General features: G+C 47.7%; 1 long non-coding RNA gene across 2 annotated transcripts in view; it reads right to left on the bottom strand.

Moving 5' to 3' along the window:
- Positions 1-9,886: 9,886 nt before the first annotated feature.
- LOC123636870 overlaps positions 9,887-22,554 on the bottom strand; it is a 41,481-nt gene continuing 28,813 nt past the window's right edge. Inside the window, exons 1-4 of one of the 2 annotated variants that reach the window (XR_006734693.1) lie at positions 12,471-12,492; positions 12,032-12,111; positions 10,951-11,078; positions 9,887-10,271 (exon numbers count right to left, since the gene is read on the bottom strand). This is a non-coding gene — a long non-coding RNA (uncharacterized LOC123636870). Of the gene's footprint in view, positions 10,272-10,950; positions 11,079-12,031; positions 12,112-12,470; positions 12,493-22,554 lie in introns of those variants that run through there. The other variant, XR_006734692.1, reaches the window with a different exon arrangement.

Genomic DNA, 22,554 nt, shown 5'->3' with positions numbered 1-22,554 from the left:
TTCATGCAGGAGCTGAAGCAGAGCCCAGGCACCTGTCTTCATAGTTAGTGCTCTCTGTCTGCCAGGAATCGGCACTCAGGCCTCTCTGGCCCCGTGGCTGAAGATGTTTCCACGATCTTTGGGGGCCCAGCCTGGGCGAGCTGGCAGGCTGTGCTTCACAGCAGGGAGGGGGAAGGTCCACATGACCAGGCAAGTGACAGAGAGGGAGTCCAGGGCATAGGAGTCCAACTGGCAAGCCCCGACTGCAAGGCAGAAGGACCTCAGCAACTTCTCTCTATTGATAGGAACAGTGGTCTGCCAAGGAATTTCATCTCCTGTGCCACTGGAAGCTTTCGAACATATTATGGCATTTCGTTCTTCAAACTGGAGCAGACGCGGTGAGGTGGCAGCCTGCTCCTTCTCGGCTGCACCCCACAGCTTTCCTGGGAGCTGTTCTCTGAACTCTCTAGCACAGGCGTGGCCGTTTCTTGTATCTCTTCTTCTCAGGAGAAAGGGCTCAGAGACTCCTAGGAGCATCAGAAAAGAAACCTTGGACAAGAGAATTTTATACTGTACCGCTGGGGATCATGTAGCCGCGGTGCAAGAGAAGGGTTGTGGTGACTCATCCAACATTGATGGCGCCGTGCTGGGGGCTGGGGAAAGTACAGGGAAGAGCAAAAGTCCAGAGCCCACCACGCCCGGGGCAGGGGCAGCCAAGGATGGTTGTCTGGGTCTGTTGAGAACAGAGCAGGAGAGGCCGAGAGCCACTTTACCTGGGCTGGGTGAGTCATGGGCAAAACCCCAAGTAGCATCTTCTCGTGGTGACATATATACACTGATGTCATGAGCCACTGGTGGACACAGACATCGATTTCAGTTATTCTCAACCTGAGGTTTCCAAAGAGGCCACTGGAACTCTTAGTAATGGGTAATGGGGAAGTTATTTCAATATTTTAAAAGCCAGGAAGAATTTATATATTTAATCACCAGAAGAAGAGTAAATACCAAGTGTCTTTACCTTTGGCTGGAATGGAGCAACTCCACATGGCATTTCTTGGTGGTCAGAAGCCTGATTAGCGGTTCTGTGTCTCTAGTAACAATGTCAAAGTAGTTACTTAAAGTGCCATTTCTCTGACAGACAGTATCTTTTAAAATATAGGGATCAGGGGGCAAACTAATAAAAGGAGGGAAACAAAAAGTTAGGAAAGCAATGATCTGTGCATATGGCTTTCTGTGTAAGGTATTTATTGGATCCAACATTACAACTAGCAGTTTTAGTATCACGTTAATGAGGCAAATTATTCCTCAGCACTTTTATGTAAGTGCAATTGCACACAGGCATCTCTTTCTACTTCTGGCTGGGACATCTCCCTGACCCCTCACTAGCTGAGCCTGACCACCTGAGGTCTAGAACTCGGCTGCCCATGTCGTGAGTGGGCACGTATGCGCCTCCACTGGAAGTTCACAGCAACCCGTACTCGCCTGTCTGCAAGGATGAATGCTTCCAGACCCTACCTGGTGTTTGCTCCTCTCTTCTCAGCTGCACCCATTTCTGCAAGCTCAGCCTCTGATGGTATCAAGGCTAAGCCATAGCAGATGAACTTGCTGAGAATCAGATGAAGTCCATTAGCCCAGCACAGACTCTTGTAATGGGGCTTCCTCGGCTTCCTCCCTGCTCCTGAGGTTCTTTCATTGCATATTTACTGAGTGACTATTAGGAACACCAGGTACTGTGCCAGCCACCATGGCTACAAGAATTAGTAATTAATAATACTCTCTTCCCCAAAAGAGCTCTCATTGTTTAGGGGAGGAACACATAGAAAGAATTATCCCACCACTATGATAAGGATTCTAGAAAAAACTTGTGAGGGAGAACTTAAGCCTGTCTGGGTTTTCAGCCAAAGCTTCACCAAGGAGGTGGTGCTGGAGTCGAGCCTGAAACACGAGTAGATGTTCAGCAGGTGTCAGGGTATTTGGGGGCAGGGCAAATTGTAGAAACAGTGTGGGAAGGGAAGGCTGGGAAGGAAGCTCAGAGGAGCAGTAGTAACATGCAGCAAGCCCAGCAGCAGAGGAGAGCACTGGGCAGTTGCAGGAGTCCTCAATGTTCAGCTGGGCTGTCTGGTGAGGTCTTATACAGAAAATATATTTATTAGATAAACTGTTCGGGCACAATTATCATGATGTTGGCTATGCGTTCACGGTTTTGTTTTGTTTTATTGAGACAGTCTCTTGCTCTATCACTCAGGCTGGAGTGCAGTGGCATGATCACCGTTCACTGCAACCACGAACTCTTGGGCTCAAGTGATCTTCCTGCCTCAGCTTCCTGAGTAGCTGGGACTACAGGTGCACACCGCCATGCCTGGCTAATTTTTTCTATTTTTTTGTAGAAACAGGATTTCGCTGTGTTGCTTAGGCTGGTGTGAGTTCAATGTTAATGAATCAACCATATATATATATTGGCATTAAATAAGGCATTGTTAAGCAGAAAAACACATAAAACAAGGTTATGTATTGACTAGTCAAAGAAAATGTTGTGACCAGAGGCTTGCAGGAACCTAACCCTGTAGTTCCCCTAGGAGCAGTGGTTCAGTACTTGCTAATTCAGAGTTCAAGGGGACTTACAGAACATAACTACCGCAAATAACAAGAATAGACTATAAATAGGATAAGGTATTACTGGAGTTAGATAGAGGTTCCAGGCACATTGGAGTTAGAGTTCCAGTCCTCCAAAGTTTGCAGGAAATGGTTTGGTAATAGTTACCCCTTTAAATAGAGACTTAAATTGTGTGGGGCCTTTGGAGATGCTTACAAAGATGTTCCTTACTGTTTTTTTAAAAGACGTTCTTTGCCTATAAGTCTTTAAAGGATAAGGTCTAAGATTGTGGCCCCCAGTTCTGGTTATGGGATCCCTTGGGCAAATCCCTATCCAGTATTTCCAGGACTAGAACCTAGGTCGACTTGCGGCCAGTTCCCTTCTCTCTTCCTGCCCTTTCTTGTTTCTCAGCTCAGGGACCCAGTTCCCTGCCAACTCTGTCTTCAGATGCCAACTGCTCATCTGACCAGACTGCCACGAGGAACCCGTCCCTGATTTTGTTTAGCCCCTGCAGTGGGCCCTGTCCCCAAAGTGCCTGTTCCATTCACCAGGGCATGTCCAGCGGCAGACTCCAGCCTCTCCAGTTGCCCCATCCTGCCACAATGGCTAGGACCATAGTTTGAGTCAGCTCAACGATTGTAAGAAACAGAAACTTATAGAAAGAGATGATTACTTAAAGCAAATGGAAGCATATTGCAGAAACAGAAATAAAGACAAGCCTCTCAGGAACTGAAGCTGGTAATGAAGAAGCCAGAGGGAGCCCAAAAGATTTCTCTCCCTGCTCCCCTCCCCCACGCCCCAGTGTCTGTCTGTCTTTCTGCAGTCCTCTTTCCCTCTTTCATCCTCCTTCCCTCTTCTCCCTTTTTCCCACTTTTCCCCATCCTTAGCCTTTACCTCCTGGTCTGCTTTATTCTCTTTGCAAACCATCTTGCTCTGCTTCCTCTGGCCACCTTCTCCCCTCCAATTTTGTCTTGCATGTGGCTTGGAGTTTCCCTGGCATGAACTCCAACTCCCTTTCTACAAGGCCTTTATCTCAAATGCCCACCGCCAAATACTCTTGGTTTGCATATGCAAGAGGGAATCTGATTGATTGAGCTCACTAATGTCTACAAGCTTCTCTGGAGTCAGGTGCTCACCCTTGGTCCCATCAGCTGCAGCTGCAGGGGAGGGAAAGTAACAAGAGGAGTCATGGCCACCTAAACCTGCTCTTTCCAAGGGGCCGTGAGCAGAACTTAGTTCCCAGAAAAGGGGGCAGAACCCCAAAATACGTTATCTATAGTCATTGCATAACTAAGGCCATATTCTGAAATATATGGAGGGTTCTGGAAATCCTCTGGTTGGTTATTAAGGATCTGTATTTAATCTTCCACAATGCTTCATTGTCTAAAGAAGAGAGTGGGCAGATCATCTATGAAATTTGACTTTGGGATTTAGTTCTGTGTCCTAGGGACAAAATCTCAGCCTTCTGGCCCAACCCCTCCTCTCCTGTTTGATCTTCTCACCATCTTTCATCAGCTCTTTGGGAAGAGTGACAGGAGTGGCAACCAAGGACCATTGTCCCCTTCAGGGAGGCCTCGAGTGGGTTGAAGGCATCCCAGGAAGTGACAGCAGAGCTCCTGTTGCACAGGAGGGCCAGGCTAGGGAGGTGGAGGGGCGAGGCCCAGGGGGTCTACAGGCAGGAAGAAGACCTTCAGAGGGTGTCTCCGAGCCAGGCAGACGAATCTCAGAAGAGCAGAGACTAGGGATGGTCTGGACCCAAGGCGGGGATGAATGAGGTTAAGTCTCAAGGCCAACCTTCAGTCCGTCCATTCTATCAGGTATGGCCTTGCTGGTGAGGGAGGAATCTTCTCCCCTCCCCTCCCGTGTTTCGGCCTCGGTCTCCATGGAGGACAGACCTTCAGCCCTCTTCCCCACTGGGGTGGGTGTTGGGGGAAACATGTGCTCCCCCGTCCAGGTTCTTTCACCACAGGGCGGGGGGAGGCTGCCAGAGCTGAATGTCACTGTACATAAAAGGTTCACGGCCACTTTGCCCCTTCTGTTTTCACGTCCTGCCTCATGTCTGCCTGGCCATGTGGTCTGAGCCCAGCCAGGTTATCAGCTGAGCGTTAGCGGCATGGACAGGTTTACAGTTTTGCCTGGCTCTTCTTCCTCTAGTAAATGCGCTTCCAAGGGGCCTTTCCTGGCACTGCATCCTTACGTTCTAGGGATAGAATAGGCAGGGATTTGGGGAAAAGGAGTAGCAGTTGTCACTTGGCCTGGAGCCTAACACCCATGGCTCCACAGCATCGTTTGAATGGGTGCACTTATTAACCAACCCATTGGTGGGTGTCGAGAGTTTTTCCAATGTTCTGATGCTGTCATAAGCAACAGTGCAATAAGCACCCTTGTAGTTCACTTTTGAACCCTATCTGACAATTTCCTATGAATATGTGCATAGGAATGCAGTTGCTGGGGCAAAGTGTATATCCTTGTTTAAGGCTTTTGTTGTATATTGTCAGATTAACCCCTGCCAGAGTTTACCAATTCACACTTCTGCAGCAGTGTAAGCAGGTCCTGTTTCCCCAGACCCACGTCAATGTTTCCTCTCTCTTCCCACGTCAGAGGGGTGAAGAATCACACATGTGTGAGAGGAGGTGGGTGTGCATGGGTGGGATCGAATATCCCCAGCAAGTCATGGCTGTCTCCCGGGCCAAGTCTCCTTTGTAAAAGAATCTGGTGGTACAATGACAAGTGAGTCCTCCAGCAACATGTGCCAATGACCTGGGCCTCCCCTAGAGGCCTGGCCCTGCCCTGAGGGTTTGGGCTCCTAACAATGACTCGGGTTGTCCCACCCAGGGTGCACCCCTTTCTCCCTCCCTGACTCCTCTGGCCAAAGTCCCCATCGCCCACTGGGTAAGTCAGGGCTGGCTAGCCTTAGCAGGAAGCTGTCAGAAGGAGAGAATTATTAACACACGAATCCCAACCGCTTCCCTAGAGAGCCAAGCACTCCTAAACACCCTTGTGGCTCCCTCCTTGGGTCCCAGCTGGCTTTCCATGGCAGGTTTATTGGAAGTTTGGAGCTTCCTCGTCAGTAAGTTTAGGAAAAAATCTGTTCAATCACCCAGCAAGCCCCAGACCTAATAAGAGACTGCAGAACCCAGAGCAAACAGGACAAGGTAGAAAGCAAATGCCCCATCCCGTTCCGTTGATCTCCTTCTCCCTCTGTGCTGCTCTTTCTTATCCAGCACCACAGAAAACAGTGTCTCTGTCCAGCTTGCGAGGGGGAGAGCTTTTCCGCCAATCTACATACGTTGTCCACACAGTCTTGAACCTCCATAGACAAGGCTGTTGATTCATGGGAAACGGATTTTCAATCAGCCTCTGAGACTCTCCGTTCGATCCCATTTGGTTCCTAATTCACTGATCTCCCCCTCCACTTGCCTGATCTGACTATTCTTAGATATAAGGTATTATTTTCTGGTACCTTGTACCAGGAGATGCGAAGGGGCCAATATGGAACCTTCTCCTCCACCACCCTGGAGTCTTGCCCGACTCTTGGGGATGCAGGGGTGAAGCTGCAGAAAGAGAAACAACAGTGAGGGGGTACACGGTCTCCCCAGGGTAAGGAAGCGTTTTGTTTTCTGGTTCTTTTTTTCATAACAGAGTTTTCAAGCTTCTTCCAGCCGCATCTTCGGAAAGTGCTGTAACCATTAGCGATGTCTGCCGGGTCTCTGTTCTTCTGCAGGACAGCGCAGTGGGAGATGCGCAGCGAGGAGCTGCCTTGTCTCCAGAGCAGGTAGCAAACACTTCACTTAGGACAGACAACTGAGAACTTTTCCAGAAAACCGGCTGGCATTCAGCACACTTTAAATGAGATTTGATAAACTCCAGAGCTGGAAAGGACTTAAAGATTGTTCTTGTCCAACTGTTTCATTTTCTATTCCCTCCCTCCCTTCTTCCCTTTCTTTTTCACAGCCATCCAGGAAAACAAGTAGTGCAGTGAAAAGAATACTGGCCTTGGATGCAGAAACCAGGAGCTTTAGTAGTGGCCGTGCGAGTTTAGATGGTTCACTTAATCTCCGGTCTCGATTTCAGTATCTATAAAGCAAAGGCCTTCACGGCCCAGATGCCGACGGCAGGGCAGGATCTGGGGACTGTCTGTTTACAAGGCTCTGCCAGTTCACAGCGGCCCTGAGTTCTTGCCCTAGAGAAATCTTGTGCCCCGGGGTTTGCGTGGCCACCTTCCCTCAGGCTGCCAGCTCCTTTGGGGCAGGACATTTGCCTTTTTCTTCTTTATGTCTCTAGCGTTTAGCACAGTGCCTGGCACATGATAGGGTTTTTAATTCATGAAAACTCTAGGACACAGACCAGGGCTAGAGAAAGAATAAAATGGAGGGAGGCAACAAAGTTAGAAGAAACTTTTGGAATCTTAGAGGGGTAGAAGGGTTATTTCTAGTCTTCACTAGAACAGCGATTCTCAAAGTGTGGTTCAGAGACCCATGGGGGGGTCCCTGAGACCCTTTCGGGGGTCCTCAGGTCAAAATTATTTTCATAATAATGCTAAGATATTTTTTGCCTTTTTCACTTTCATTCTCTCAGGAGTACACATTGGCATTTTCCAGAAGCTACACAACGCGTGATATCACAGAAGACCGACTGCAGAAGCAGATAGAAGAATTCAGCTGTCTTCCATGGAGCCGGACACTGAAGACATTTGCAAAATGGAAAACAAAGTCACTCTTTTGATTCCTTTTTTCTTCCTTTTTGCTGCAGAAATATCATCACTTTTCATAAAGGTATGCTATTTACACTAACATGTAATGGGCTTATTTTTAACATAAACAAATAAATTAATATTTTAAACATTTCTTAGCTTTGATTTCTAATACAGTCAATATCGACAGATATAGCCCATATAACCAAAGGTCTTTGGCATCCTCAATAATTGAGGTGAATGAGTGAAGCAATTGAAAAGGTGTTCTGAAACCTTAAAGTTTGAGAACCTTTGCGTGGCAACATGAATAGCATCTGCTTGTCTGGGTGTCGGAGCCCCTACCCTCTACCCACCCAATTTCCGTCTCTCTTTTTCCTGGCCTGTGTTCATAAATTTTGGGATTACTCTTAGCTCCAGATAATCCATAAAGTGTGGCTCCCAGCAGCCCTCAGTGCCACCATGCTAATGAGGCCAAAGCAGCCGTGTGCGGAAGGGGACTTAGCACGGCTCCCTGGGCACTGGCCAGCGGGCCTTTTCTTTCTCTTCTCCGTAGAGGCCAACAAGTCTCTCTTATCACCTCAGTTCTCATCCCACACAACTTGACCAGTCCAACAACCAGTCCTTCTCAGCTCCCAGACCCCTTTCCAAAGCAAGAGCTGAAAGGTTTCTCCACACCATCCTTCAGGATTAGCTGCTCACAATTTGCACTCTCCTTTGGACGTGGTGGAGGGAGTAGGAAAGGGCGGGAAAAGGGGATGCCCGCCCCAGAAGCCAGCCCCTGGGCTGAAAGTCACCCCCCCACCTTCACTCAATGACACACACCCCAGAAGCCCAGGACTATCCGTCACAAGCAACTGTCTAGAGGCCCCGACTGAAGCTCAGTGCGTGTGAGCTGGTGTCACCATGAAAAGGTGGAACGACTCACTGAACTGCATCAAACTACTGAAAGCATTTCAAGGACTAGAGGGTCAAGCCACAAAGGAATTGAAGTTTGTCTGGAGGACAGAAAGCAGGAAGGACTTCATGGCAGAAATGCTACCACCACCCAAATAAATAATGATAGTAACTAATGTTTATGATTAGCACAGCCCATAATGACCCAGGGAAGCAAGTACATTATTATCTCCCCTTTTGCAGCTAAGGAAGCTGAAGTTTATCATGTTGAAGTAATTTGCCACCTAGGAAGTGGTAGGGCTGGATTCTGTTTCCAGAACCTTCTCGCTGTGCAGTACCACTATTTGGGGGATAAATATTCCAGGAGAGGCCTACACAGGCAGTGGGTTCTCTTTGCTAATTATCGCCATAAGAAAGGGAAATGGAGCGACTCTCCTGAAAGCCACACGAACGGATTGTGAAACTTCAGCTGCACACCTCATGGGGTTACAGCGGAGTTCATTTCCCAAGCAGTGCATCCAGGGGACACACCAGGAAGTGTGGCAGTCTGGGCAAACAGTCTCGAATTCTTTCTTGGCAGAATAGGAGGGGGATTGGATATCTGGTTATACCCGCCTTAAGTATTTTTCAGGCTAGACTGTTTGGCATACCTCTTGGAGTAGACTCCAGGTGCCTGCTGAATCGCCACGTGTTTGTGCCCTAGAGCCAACTCCAAAAGCTTCCCAAGGAAAAACCTGGCAGAGCAGTGGGTCCCCCTGGGCTCCCCTTGAGAGGAGGTGGGATGGCAGTCCAGAGAGGCACGTCCCCAACCTCCTCAGCCTCCGCAAGGGAACAGCCAAGCCTGCTCCCAACATGACTGCCTTGTTACCTTACACGGAGAAGACATTGGTGCCCCTCCCAGGTACCTGCCAGGCAGCACACCCCCAGCTCACTCCTCTGTATTTGTCACAGGCTCAGCCAAAGGGAGGGATATCTTGCATTTATTTGTTTTAAGGATGTGCTACTTTACTCTTCCAGGGGCTTTAACACCCCCCGCTGGGCCAAGCTAGGTCAGCAGAGAGTGGGGGACCCGCCCTGCAGCAGTTGAGCGTCTCACAGCACTGTGTTAGGGACTGGGCCTTGCTGGGGTGCCATTTAAATAAAGTGGTCATTGGTCAGCGGCAAGGCTGTCAAGGGGAGGCTCTTTATGACAGTGCTCAGGAGCAGGATCAAAGGTGGCTCCCAGCTAAGTCTTTCTTACAAACACGTTTAGGTGAAGGGCCACACAAATGCAGATTCATGACAAATAGCCCCGCCCTCCAGTGTACACACTCTGCACTCCCAGCCCTCGCTCACACCCGTCCTGTGCTGACATTCTGGAATTGCCACCACTTCCGAGGTCCTTAGTACCAGGGAAGCTGGGATCCCCAAAGCCTAGATCTGCTTTCACCCTAAAGACACTCAAGTCACGACACCATGACTTCTGTAACTGACCTGCCCCTTCCTCCATAGTGGTTGTTAGAAAGCGTAGAGACAAATTGGTTGTATTAGAGCAAGTAAATACAACTTTGAGGTAGTCACCCAAAACTTTTTCTATGTCTTTCCCTTTTTTTTAAAACTTGAGAAACTTCTAAAATTCTGAAACACATACAAAATCTTATACTTGATATCTTCCATACAAAATTGACAAATGTTAATATTTTATTATATTTGCTTTAAGTCAATGAAATATTACACATAAAGTTGAATGCTCACTGTTCCCCTCTGGGACTATTTCCTAACTGTTAAATTTGGTTTAAATCTTCCTTTTTCAAATGTTAACAAATATTTCTATGTACTTAACAGAAATTTGTGGGTAGACATTTTTTCATATGAATTTTATAAATGATCACACAATATGTATTAGTCTTTGATATGCTTTTTTAAAAATTTAACAGTATATTTTGTCGATCCTTTCCCACTCTCTATATGCATTCTCTGTTGTATTTTATGGTTCCTTATTAGCCACCCTATATCAATTTTGGAATAAGGCAGAGTTCAATAAATAAGGAATTAATAAAATAATGATCTTCTGATGTAATTGTTATTATCATAAGAAAGAGCTGGTCACCTGCTATCCGTCTTCATGGAAGCCTAAAACAAAACATAAAAACAAGTCAATGCTGCAGCAGGAAAGACTTGAGCTAGATATCAGGAAGCCTCCCTATAATGGGTAGCTTTACTTCTACCTAGGGAAAAGGGAATAGATGAAATCAAGTGATCCGTTAGATTTTTAATCAACTAACAAATACTGGCCAGGAGCTGGTAGATCAGGTTTGGAGGCTAAATGCTAGGAGAGATGAAAAAGGTCTAAAAGGGGCCTTCTAGGGCTCTCCAATTTTGCTGGGAAAATAACGTATGTCACAGGTAAGATAGGGGCAGTGTGCTGGTGAGCTTAAGAGCACAGAGCTCAGCTGCCTGTGTTTGAATCCTGCTGTGCACTTCCTAGCTTTATGCCTCCATACTTGTTTTGCCTCCATTTCTTCATCTGTAAAATGGGAATATAGGGTTCTGTGAGAACTAAATGCTCTAATATATGTAAAGCTTTCAATACAATGCCTGGCACTTAGTAAGCACTCCATAATGTATTTGTTAAGTAAGTAAACAAGTGTTATTTACATGGTATAGATCATAAGATAAAATGATCCAGAGATGGGTTTGAGCTGGAGATGGTTAGAAATGGCTTCACAGAGCAGGTGTGAGAGAGAACACGACCAAAGGCCTGAGCAATTCAGATCTCTTAACCCAGGAGAACTTCTTCACCAAAACTTACCCAATAATGTATGTGTGGGGCACTGTGAGGAAATAAGTCAGGCAAGGCGCAAAGAGAATGGTGGCACCTAAGATGGTTGGGTGCAGGAGGTAGGGCTTGAAATCAGGACCAAGAGTTCAGAACTTATCCTGTAAGAAATAGGGAGCCATGAAGGTACTGTGCAACATCAATATGTTGCAAGGAAATGTATCAATCAGGACAGGCTGTGTAACAAACACCCCCTTCCCTTTTTGTTAGTATCAGAAAATAACACAGGTTATTTCTTGCTCAAGTTACGGGTCCTCTGACTGTCCGCTGAGCTTTAGCCCCACATTGGTTTCACTTTGGGGAATCTATCTAGAATATTGCTGTGCTATTGTTGCAAAGGGGGAAAAAAAAACATGGCAAACCACGTGCTGCTGACTCTTAAAGCTTCTGCCAGGAAGAGACACACATCACATTGGCCAATGCAGGTCATAGAGCCAAGCCAGCTGTCAATAGGGCAGTATGAATGGTCTTCCCCAGGAAGGGGCAACAAATATTGCAAACAATAAATCATAATATGACCTACCCCAGGGAATTTTAGGACCCTTCTTAAGATTATTACCACACAGTTTTCTGCTATGATGTGTCCCCATCCCAGTAACATTGTTTACGAATTTCTCTTTAGACCATGATGCTTTAGAATTTGCCCTGAAATCAATGTGGATCTCACCCCCACCTCAGGATGTCTCCATTAGCTGATTAAAAGGAAAGGGTTCCTCTAAGACCTGTTTTTTTCCCCAAGCTTGAGAAATGAATATAATGTTTCTGTTTTTGAGTTACTCAGGCGTCTTGGTTGAGGTGAGCCTGTGTGGTTCTCCAGTTTGCCTAGTTTTATAATTTTGTAGCCTGCTGCGATTTCTGGCCTATTGATTAATGGGTCTCTCTCTCTCTCTCCACCACAAGCGACCTTAATCTTTTCTTAATTGCTTTAATGGCTGTTCGGCTTCCCTCTCGTGCCTTCCCCCACAACGTTGTTGTTGCAAAGCTTTTGTGTCTTAACTTCATTCTCCAATGGAGGACTTTGCAGGCGAGTGAAAGGTGAATTCTCTTTGTTTACCCTCTTTTCCTTGTTTTTCTCCTCTGCTTTATTTCTTCTTCAGCTGTTTTCACATTTCTTAGCCAGTGTGGGGGCATTGTCTGAGGTAATTGGGCAAAAACAGAAAAATAAATAAAAATATAATGAGAGATCAATGCCAAGGCTCCCCTGCGCTGCACCAAGTGACCCCTGCACCCACTCCATCTGCACCCGTGTGGGTGCTGCGCCTCCCTCCCTCTCTCCCACCCCTTCAAGGCCAGTGGCCAGGCGAGCAGCTCCTCCCCCACGCCGAGGGTGCTGGAGGTCTTCCGGGAAGCCAGACTGGGGTGCATTGACTTTCACCTGGCCTAGTTTGGGGCTCTCCCCTTCCTTAGAAGCAGAAATCCAGGGGCTTCTTCAACTATGCTTCATTGGTTCATTCATTCATTGATTTAACTGCAAACACTTACTGAATACTTACTGTGTGCCAGGCGCTGTGCTAGGCATCATGGGAAAGCACACATGAGGTGCAGGCTTTGAGCTCGAATCATGCACAGATCAAACTAACGGAGGTGAAAGGGTACCCAACAAAGCAACGCGTCAGGAATCCGTAAGAGCGCTGAGCAGCAAATACCGGGGGAGTTCTGAGGTGAGAGGACTCGTGGCCTGGGGATTTGGACAGACTTCCTGGAGGAGGTGGGCTTGAAAAGGGGCCTTAAAGGGTGAACAGAACAGACAGGGCAGACAAAAGAAAAGGCTTTTCTGGAAGCGAGAGGAATGTGGGAGTTGGGGAGAGTGAGGCCTCAGGAGTGGGAACCCTGACTCCTGTGTGCCATGGGCCCCGCAGCCATGGCCTGCAGGCAGGTGTGGTGGGGGGCGGGCTTTGCTGTGTACACCAAGGCCTGCAGGAGCCCCCTTTCCCATCTGGCTCCCCACTGTTCTGCGAGAGGAAGGATGATAGGAACGGTTAGTAGGTGCCCTTCTGAGGTGGGGAGAAGGAAAAGGAAAATACTGTTATTCAATGAGGACTCAGAAAAGAAAATCTCTGCAAGCTTCTTGGGTGGCCCCACGAAGTCCACAAGGCTCCACATGGAGCCCACGCCGTCCACATGACCCTAGGCCGTTGTCTTCGTACCAGGCCTGTTGAGATGTCAAGGTTGGGTTTATCTCATATTCTGTTTGCCAGGCATCCTGAATAGTCTTCTGATGCAGCCTCCGGGTGTCAGGGAACCCTGGGGGCAGGCCTGAGTCCTCTTCTGTATTGACGAAGAGTGGTTGAACCAAACTGCCTGGCACCATCTGTGCCTGCAGGTACCCTGGGCCCGAGGGACTCACCTCTCCTCTTAGTTGTGAGCTCTTAAAGGAGGCACAGAGAGAAAGACCTTTATTGAACATTTACATCAGTAAATTAAGGGAGATACAGAGTATGTGGTTAAGAGTTTATCTCTGGGCTCTGACAGATCGAGTTGAAATCCAGCCTCTTCAAACCTGCCTCTTCCCAACTGGGTGACCTGGAGTGAGTTATTTAATCTCTCTTTTCTTTTCGTAAAATGTCTTTGTTTGCTTATGAAATATTTCAAGGAAATAGCTAACAGGTATTTATATATAATCTTTACATTTACATATGAGCTACTCAAGCTACTCAAGTATTTATCACTAGCATTAAAGACATAAACATTGAATTGTAGTTATTTCATATCACCCTTTGGTTTTGGGTTTTTTTTTTTTTTTTCTTAGACAGGGTCTCACTCTGTCACCCAGGCTGGAGTGCAGTGGTGCAATCATAGCTCACTACAGCCTTGATCTCCTGGGCTCAAACAATCCTCCTGCCTCAGTTTCCCAAGTAGCTGGGACTACAGGCATGCGCCACCATGCCTGGCTAATTTTTTTCTATTGTTTGTAGAAATCGGGTCTTGCTATGTTGCTCAGGCTGGTCTCAAACTCTTAGCCTCAGGCCATCCTCCCGTCTCGGCCTCCCCAAGTGTTGGGATTACAGGTGTGAACCACTGTGCCCAGCCCCATATCACTCTTTTAAAAAGAAGAAATGAAACGTTAACAATTAGCTAAAACTATCCTTTCATCTCTTCCCTTTCCTTCCTGTCCAAAGGTAACCAGTTTCCTGAAGTTGGTGTTTATTAGTCCAGGGCATTTAAAAAAAATTTTACTACATATGTAAGTATCCACAAAAAGTATATGCTGCTTTCATGGGTTTAAAAATTTTATATGATGGGTGCCATATTGTATGGAGCCTTTGGAAAATTCTTCCCCCTGCCTCCTGCCCTACTCAAGTATATGTTCTGAGATTCAGCCCTGTCGATACATGTGTGACTGCTATGTCATGCCCTGCTCAAGGAGGGAGCCATTGCTTACTTATCTATCTCCTAGAGCAGGGGTCCACAATTTTCTTCTGTGAAGAGCCAGATGGTAAATATTTTAGGCCATGGGATCTGCAATGATTTCACTCTACCTACTGTGCATTGTAGAGGGGACACAGCCTCGGACAGTTTGTAAGCCAATGCCCGTGGCTGTGTTCCAGTCAAAATTTTATTTCCTATAATTTTCATATGTCACAAAATATTCTTTTTTGATTTTTTTCCCAACCATTCTTAGCTCGAATGCTGTGCAAAAGTAGGTGGCAGGCCAGCTTTGGCCTGCAGGCTGTGGTTTGCCAACTCCTGCCCTGGAGAGACTGGGGGATTGTTTCCACTTTTCTCCTGTTACAAATAGAGCTGCAGTGGTCTTCCCTGCACTTCCCTGAGTGCTACACGAGCACTTCTCCATTGGATGTGTTTTCGAATTACTAGGTATTGCTAAATTGCTCCAATATTATTGTGCCTGTTTACATGTCTACGGGCTCACACTCTCACCAAGAAATGCCCGCGTTCTCACCAATATTTAGTGTTGTCGGACTTATTCACTGTTTGGCCAAACAGAAGAGTGTGATGAGTGATATCTTATTCTTGTTTTAATTTGCAGTTCCCTGAGAGATGGGGAATTTTTTCATATGATTATTGTCCAGGTTTCTTTCATTGTAAATTGTCCATTTTTCTATGGGATTGTTGATCATTTCCATATTGATTTGTAGGGGGTTCTTTAAATAAAGCTTTCTAAGCCCAACGGGAATCCTCACGGCACCTACGTCATAGAGTTTCTGTAAGGATTACTGGAAATGAGTATCATGCATGCAAGAGTCTCTGGCCCTCTGACACAGAGTAGGGATGAGAAGAAAATCGGGTTCCACAGGAGAGCCTGGTGCCTCCTTGGAGGAAATATTGTGCTAGAAGACACAGAAAGGAGGGGAGGCAGGGAAGGAATACTGAAGAGCAAAAGACGCTGCTAAGGCTGGGTGCAGTGGCTCACGCATGTAATCCCAGCACTTGGGGAGGCCGAGGCAGGAGGATCACTTGTGGCCAGGACTTTGAGACCATCCTGAGCAAGAGCAAGCCTTGTCTCTACAAAAAACAGAAAACTTGGCCGGTGTGGTGGCACGTGCCTATAGTCCCAGCTGCTTGGGAGGCCGAGGCAGGAGGATCGCTTGAGCACAGGAGTTGGACGTTGCAGTGAGCTATGACGAACCCACTGCACCCCAGCCCGGAGGGCAGAGTGAGACCCTGTCTCAAAAGAAAAAGAAAAAAAAAGGCGGCTGCTAACTGGCTACATACCACAAAGTGCTAGATTTGCATCCCCACCGCCAGGGAGTGGGGGAGAGAGGCTGCCCACCACATGTGGAAAGAGAAGGTTTAAGAAACAAAAGAAAAAGCTACAAAGAATCCTCAAAGAATGACCTTAGAGGAGAGGAAAGTTTGCTAGGTTTTTAGGTTGGTTGTGAAGGACGCTGTATAACTCTTTCTCCTGAGGCAAAGTCCCCACTACTCATAAATGTTGTTGGGAAAAGACTCTTTGGGGACCACAAGAGGTTCCAGGGTGGGCGCTTGGGTTAGGGTGGGCATGAAAACACATAGCACCTGTGCATATAAACACCTGAGTCTGGGGGAAGCGCTGACAGCTCAAAAGCCGTTTGCTGGTTTCATGATGTCAAGCCCAGGCCTTGGTCCTTTCCGTATATGACCTCATTCAATTCTTGCAGGGGCCTCATGAGGCCTTAATAACATCCCCATATTACTTGAGGGACTTCAAGTTCAAAGTGGTAAAGTCACTTGTCCAGGATCATGCAGCCAGTAAGTTGTGGAGCAAAGATTGCATTTAGGTGTGTCTGACTCTAACACTTCTGTTCTTAGAGAGAAAGAGAGAGAATGCTAGGGAAGGGGAGGGGAGGGGAGGTAGGAGCCAGGAGGGAGAGGAGGGAGCAGGAGACAGACGGGGAGAGGGGCAGGGCTAGAAACGTTTGGTTTGCTTATCTTCTCAGGAGCCCCACGCTGAAGGAAAGGAAGGCAGGGCTGTGGAAGTCCCGGCTGCTCACAGCTAGGGTTGTCAAATTCAGCAAAGACAACATAGGCCACCCAGTTAAATCTGAATTTTTGACAAACAATGAATAATAATAATTATGCCCCATGAAATAAGTGGAGCATACTTATACTAAAAAATCATGAGCTGACAACCCTACTCACAGGGCTTCTTGGGTCGAGCACAGGGAGGGCAAACAGCAGCATCTGGAAAGAGGGACAAAAGCGGGTCCCTCCTAGAGCTTGGGGTGTTAAAGCTAACATGTCCCATGTAGCGACTGCCTCCTTTCAGAGCACCTACCCCCAACCTCCTGAGATACCAAGCCAAACATGGCAGCAAGAGGAGCGTCAGGGAGTTACAGAAAATGCCACGAACACAGCATCCAAGCTGCCCATCAGGGCCTTGACCGGCTCGTGGAAAAGTTTGCCTTTGGAACATCCCATCTCTCATTTCTCCATCCTTCTCCTTTCTGCGTCCCCTCTCCAAGCCATGTCCCCTGAGGTTCCAGGCTGCTCTGGTCCTGCCAAAGCATTTGATAAGCTAGTCCACACGGACGCTGCAGTGACTCAAAGTGGGATTCCTCCTAGGAGAACCCGCAATGGAAAGGAAGAGCCCGGGGAGGGATGTGCTTGAGTCAGAGGCATGGAACTCAGACGGTGGGATTGATGAGTGCTGGAGGGAAATTTGGGGACATAAGGGCCCTTTTGGTCCCCTCCCCCAACGTAACAGCCATTTAACTACCTAGTCCATCAGCCCTGTATAGCTAGCCCTGCCTGAATGAATCGATAACTGGGCGCAAGGATGTAGCATCAACTCAACACAATATGCCAGCCTGATTCAAACCTCTCTGGGGTTGTCCTGCCTCAGGCTGCTTCCTCCTGCCCCAGGGAGCTCTTGAGGGGCTAAAAAGCTTTCTTTGTGCAGACATTGCCAGCACTGAACACCTGAGAGGGTCTCTAGCCCCTCTTGTTCTCATTTCTTTCCTCCATCCTCTCCTTGAATGGCTTCCTGCCCTGAGAGCAGACAGTTCCGAGCAATGCGCAGAGGCCAGCTCACAGAGGAGGGGGTCCAAGCCAGAGTCTCCACACGAGTACCTGTCCTTGGTTCAGCGTCACCCCCTCCTAGGAAGAGTGTCAGGCCTCCCACCCGGCCCTCCCACATCTAAACAACCTCCAGCTGCCGTTCCCATGGCAACCAGAGGCATTGCTGTAGTTTCACACCTATAACGTGAATCTCCCCCCTACACACACATTTTACCCCCCACCCCCCACCCAGGGTTTTTGTCAAGACTCTTTTCTGGTCACATCGAGTACACGCACACTCTGCTTAACAGACCCCCTCCCTATCAGCTCCTGAGAATCGTACTCCCATGTTTACTTAAAGACATCAACGGAGGGCCTTCTCTTTGAATATATACTTTTAAAAAAATGTTATGGTACATTAAAAATGTCACAAACAGGGTGTGGGCAGTTACAAAAGCCTTTGGTAGAGTGGAAGCTGTGACAGGAGCTTCAGAGACGTGAGGGAAGAACTTGGCCCAAAGGCCTGTATGTGGAGATGTGATTATCCTTCAAGTAGGAGTTAATGGGGAGGCAGATCTCCAAATATTTCATACACGGATTACAGCCAATTACCGGATTATACAAGAGGCCAGCAGCACGCGGGCTCCCCTCTGGCCATACCCACATCGTCAACATGCAAATGGCAAGGAATAGGGGACCCAGGAGAGAGGGGCCCAGGCTGAGGGAACAAGAAGTGGAAACGTCAGGGAGAAGGGCCCGTCCCATTCTACTCACAGGAGCTCCGAAGGCCACTCCCCACCCCACCCCAAGGCTTCCCACCCAGAACCCCCCTTGATGCCAGCTGCAATCCCACCCCCGGTACCAATTTGGGATAAATATAACTTTCCACAAAAGGAAGAGAATGGAGAAGTAGGGATTATAAAACCTCATCATCTGATTCCCTAGATCTTTGCAAAATCATCCTGTTTTGTTGATCTGATTAGAGAGGGTCCTCCTTGGGGCAGGGGGCATCCTGAGGTCCAGGAAGGGGATAGTTGCTATCTTTTGGATTCAGGTTTCTGGATGATTGAGACCTGAGGATTCAGAAGTCTCTTCTAGATGCTTTCTCTGTGCCCACCTGGGGCCCTCCTGATGATGCTTGAGGTCACCCGGCAATCCTAACATGCCACCCGCCCCCCACACCCCGTCTCTTACCCTCTCTCTCAGGTTGTCCTTGATGACGGGGGTAGCCGGAGGGCAGCTCACATGTCAAGCCTTCTATATAATCCCATAAGTGGCTGTAATCAGGGGATGAAATCTCCATGGTCCTCCTTTTTGGTGTCTCTCCTGATAGCAAAATTATCTTTTTAGATAGATTCTAAAACACAACCTAGAGCAACTCTACCCTGCAGGACTCTCCCCTTCAGAGACGGGCTGGAAGGGGCATTAGGCGAAGCGTTCCCTATGGGGTGCTCTGTTCTGCCTGAGCCCTGTGTTTGGGAAGTTAGGGGATGTTTGTGATGAGTCTCACAGGACTGGCTGACTTCCTCTGGGCAGCCTGGCCCCACATCAGCCAGGTCCCACCATGTCCCCTCAAATGAGTGACAGAGAAATACAGCAGGGATTTTAGGTTAGGAGGTGAATTCCGTTTCCTGTTCCAGAGGGGAGCAGATATTTCAAAGAGTAACCCGACCCGCACGGCGCCACCGTAGATTCCAGCGTCGCCACCCCACACACGGCTCTGGAAGGGCCGTCCTCCACATTGGCTCTAGTCCAACTTGACTTTGGATGGTATCTGTCCTTCCAAATATGCAAAGTGCCAGACCCCCTCGTAGCTCCTACAGCCCCAGCATCCCCAGCCAGCTGGCAATGGGACATTCCCCTCTACACTTGGAGCATGAGGGAAACTGAGGCCCTGGAAGGATGCAGACTTTTCAATCCCTTCGCCCCAAAACTTCCTAAGATCGAGACGCCAGGTTTGGATGTTAAATAACTCGGACGTCCCTGGGTCATGGGACCTCTCTGTCCTTCCCCTGCCCCACCACTGTCTGGGTGGACCCCTAGACTTTTGAAAGTGCCCATGAGCTGCTGAGCAGCTCTAGGGACCTCTTCCCAGGGTCACTCCACTCACGTGGCTGCTATTCACAAGGCCCTGGGCAAGCCACCGCAGCCTCCTGTCTACCACTCTCCCACCCCAAATTGTGGCTTTTCCTTAGCCCAGCTGCTTCTAAGTCTGAAAAGCTAATGTTAAAAAAAAAAAAAAATCCCCAAATCAGCAGACACATAAGTAATTGCATCCTGGCAAGATTAAATTAGGGGAGTTAGAAAAGCAGCAGGGGAGGGTTATAATTCAGTACTTAGAAGGACACCCACATGAGTAAACACCGATGCACGAGTCTCATTTCCTCTCTAGGTTCTCATGACAGCCCTCCCCGCCCTTCCCCTGGGTCTCGGGTCTCAGCCCCCCTGTTCCCCAGCCCCAGAAGACACCATTCTGGTCAGAGAGGCTGTGACTCTGCACACAGCCCTGGAGCCCTTCCCCGCCTGCATTCCCGGAAGTCTGAGGTACATCCGGTGAAGGGAACTGATCCCAGGGCTCTCAGGTGAACTTGAGAGGACCCTCAGGGAGATTAAGTGTCTCCTACCAGTGCCACAATTTAAAACAGGCTTATGGGGAAATTGAGTCAGGTTCTTAATTAAGTCCTGAGAAGGAAGTTCTGGCTTATAGAATAGTCAAACCCAGAAGAACTTTCAGAAATAGGAGCATAGTCTAATGGCCACACCACTCTGAACACACCCAGATGTCATCTGATCTCGGAAGCTAAGTAGGGTCGGGCCTGGTTAGTACTGGGATGGGAGAAATAGGAGTGTAATAAATTCTACACTCCAGGATGGTCCGCGAATCAGCTTTCGGGGATGTCCCCAGTAGCCACAAGTGGGCACCTCCTTGGAATGAATGGCTTGGGTGCCAGGATTAGCCAAAGCCAGAGTGGACACTTGAAATATTGTGACACCACAGCAGAGCTATCTGGGTGGAGGTAGAAACTCAAATTCAAATAGGAATTAAATTACTTCAGGTGTAGGATTATTTTCTGTTTAGGAGAAAATGCCCCCGACATTTGCATTTTATAAATTAAAAAGTAGTTAACCATTCAGCTTTGGAAAGCCGGTTACCTACTCCTCTCAGCCTTTCTGAGGATTTTGGTGACATGACAGTAAGTAATAGGCACCTAGTGATTAGGGTTGCCAATTTAGCAAATAAAAATACAGGATGCCCAATTAAATTTCAATTTCAGATAAACAAATAGTTTTTTAGTATAAGCATGTATTTATTCATTGGTTATCTGAAATTCAAATTTGACTGGGAGTCCTTATTCTATCTGACAACCTTCCCACCCATGCCTGGGTAAGGGAAGAGGAGCAACTTCTGGAGGCCCACTCATTCTGAAATGAATTCCACCAATACGTATGTACTGAGCACCTGCTCTGCTCCCAGCACTAGGCTCCCAGCACTTGGTTAATGCCTGACCTCGGGGAACCCACGGTCCAGCTGGGGATACAGAGAAGCAAAATGACCATCAAAACAGAATGTGGCACATGTCATGAGAGGAGTGTCCAGGTCCAGGGAAATTGGAGCAAGAGATGGCATTTCTGATGAGCAAAGGGGCGGAGGTCCCCACCAATGCAAAGACACCTGCCCCACCTGTGTGTCTGCAGCAAGACAGGAAGGTACCATGAGGCCCTCTTGGTCATTTCTCTGTTGTAGCACCTCCCTCGTTTCACTTGCCTCTCCATCAAGAACCCGTTCACTTACTTATTCATTCAACTGACAGTTATTGAGGACTTGATATCAACCAGACACCTTATAGTATGTGAGAGACAAAGATGATCATGACTCGGCCCCTGTCCTTGAGGTTGACAGCCTGGCAAGGGAGTCGAGACATGTTCATAATCATGGTGACTTAAGGGTCACTCTGGCACTTGGATAAGGCAGTGATGGAACACTGGAGGAGTGTCATGCAGCATCAGAAAGCTGATGGCACCATTGTCACACAATTCTGTTTGGAGACCAAAGTCCCCATCAACGTGTTGAGTGACCCTGATCAAGTCACTGACCCTCTCTGAGCCTTGCTTTCTTTCTTTACCTGAATAAAGGTGATGGTAATAACAGTACAGTCTCACAGGCTTGTTCTCAGAAGCTAATGGAGCAGCCAGCATTTGCTAAACCATAAAGTATCATGTAAATGTGAATTATCATTCACTATAAAAATGATTATTGTTTGACAGTTCCTCAAAAAGTTAAATGTAGAATTACCATGTGATTGATCAATTCTGCTCCTAGGTATATACCCAAAAGAACAAAAAATAGGGATTCAAACAGATTCATGCACACCAATGTTCACAGCAGTATTATTCCCAATAGTCAAAAGGTGGAGACAACACAAATGTCCCACCACAGACAAACGGATTGGCAATATGTGGTACACATATACAATGGGCTATTATTCAGCCTCACAAAGGGATAAAATTCTGACATACGCTACAACTTGCAAAAACCTTGAAGACATTACGCTAAGAGAAATATGTCAGACACAAAAGGGCAAATATTTTATGATTCCACTTACATGAGCTACCTAGAATAGGCAGTTCATAGCGACAGAGAACAGATTAGAGGTGACCAGGAGCTGGGAGGAGGAGATGGAGTTTCTGTTTGGGATGATGAAAAAGTTCTGGAAATGGATGATAGTAATAGTTGCACAACATTGTGAATATACTTAATGCCACTAAACTATACACTTAAAAATGGTTAAAATGGTCAATTTTGTGTTATGTATTTTTACCACAATTTTGAAAAAAACCACTGATAAAGGGAAGGCTGGAAAGGTCAAAGAAGGCATCCCAGAGGTATAGTTGAGTAGGATTTGGCTGGGGGCGATGAAGGAAGAACCTCTAGGCAGGAGGACAGGCCAAGTGCAGGAGCAGGAAGGGCAGGGTCTGCGGCCTTGCAGGCGAGCAGCTTCTGCCGGGGATGCACGGGCAGGGGTCAGAGGCTTCAACAGCACCTGTTAGGGAGCTGCCCTGCAGGGGAGGAAGTGATGCTGATGCACCGTGTGGTGTGGGGCAAAGGCCTGGGTGGGAAGTGGGTGGGGGGTGTCCTTC

The sequence above is a fragment of the Lemur catta genome, chromosome 4 (genome assembly GCF_020740605.2).
Source record: "Lemur catta isolate mLemCat1 chromosome 4, mLemCat1.pri, whole genome shotgun sequence".
In the NCBI taxonomy this organism is placed as follows: domain Eukaryota; kingdom Metazoa; phylum Chordata; class Mammalia; order Primates; family Lemuridae; genus Lemur; species Lemur catta.
The sequence above is the reverse complement of the archived record's forward strand: the minus strand, read 5'-3'. Positions and strand labels throughout refer to the sequence as shown.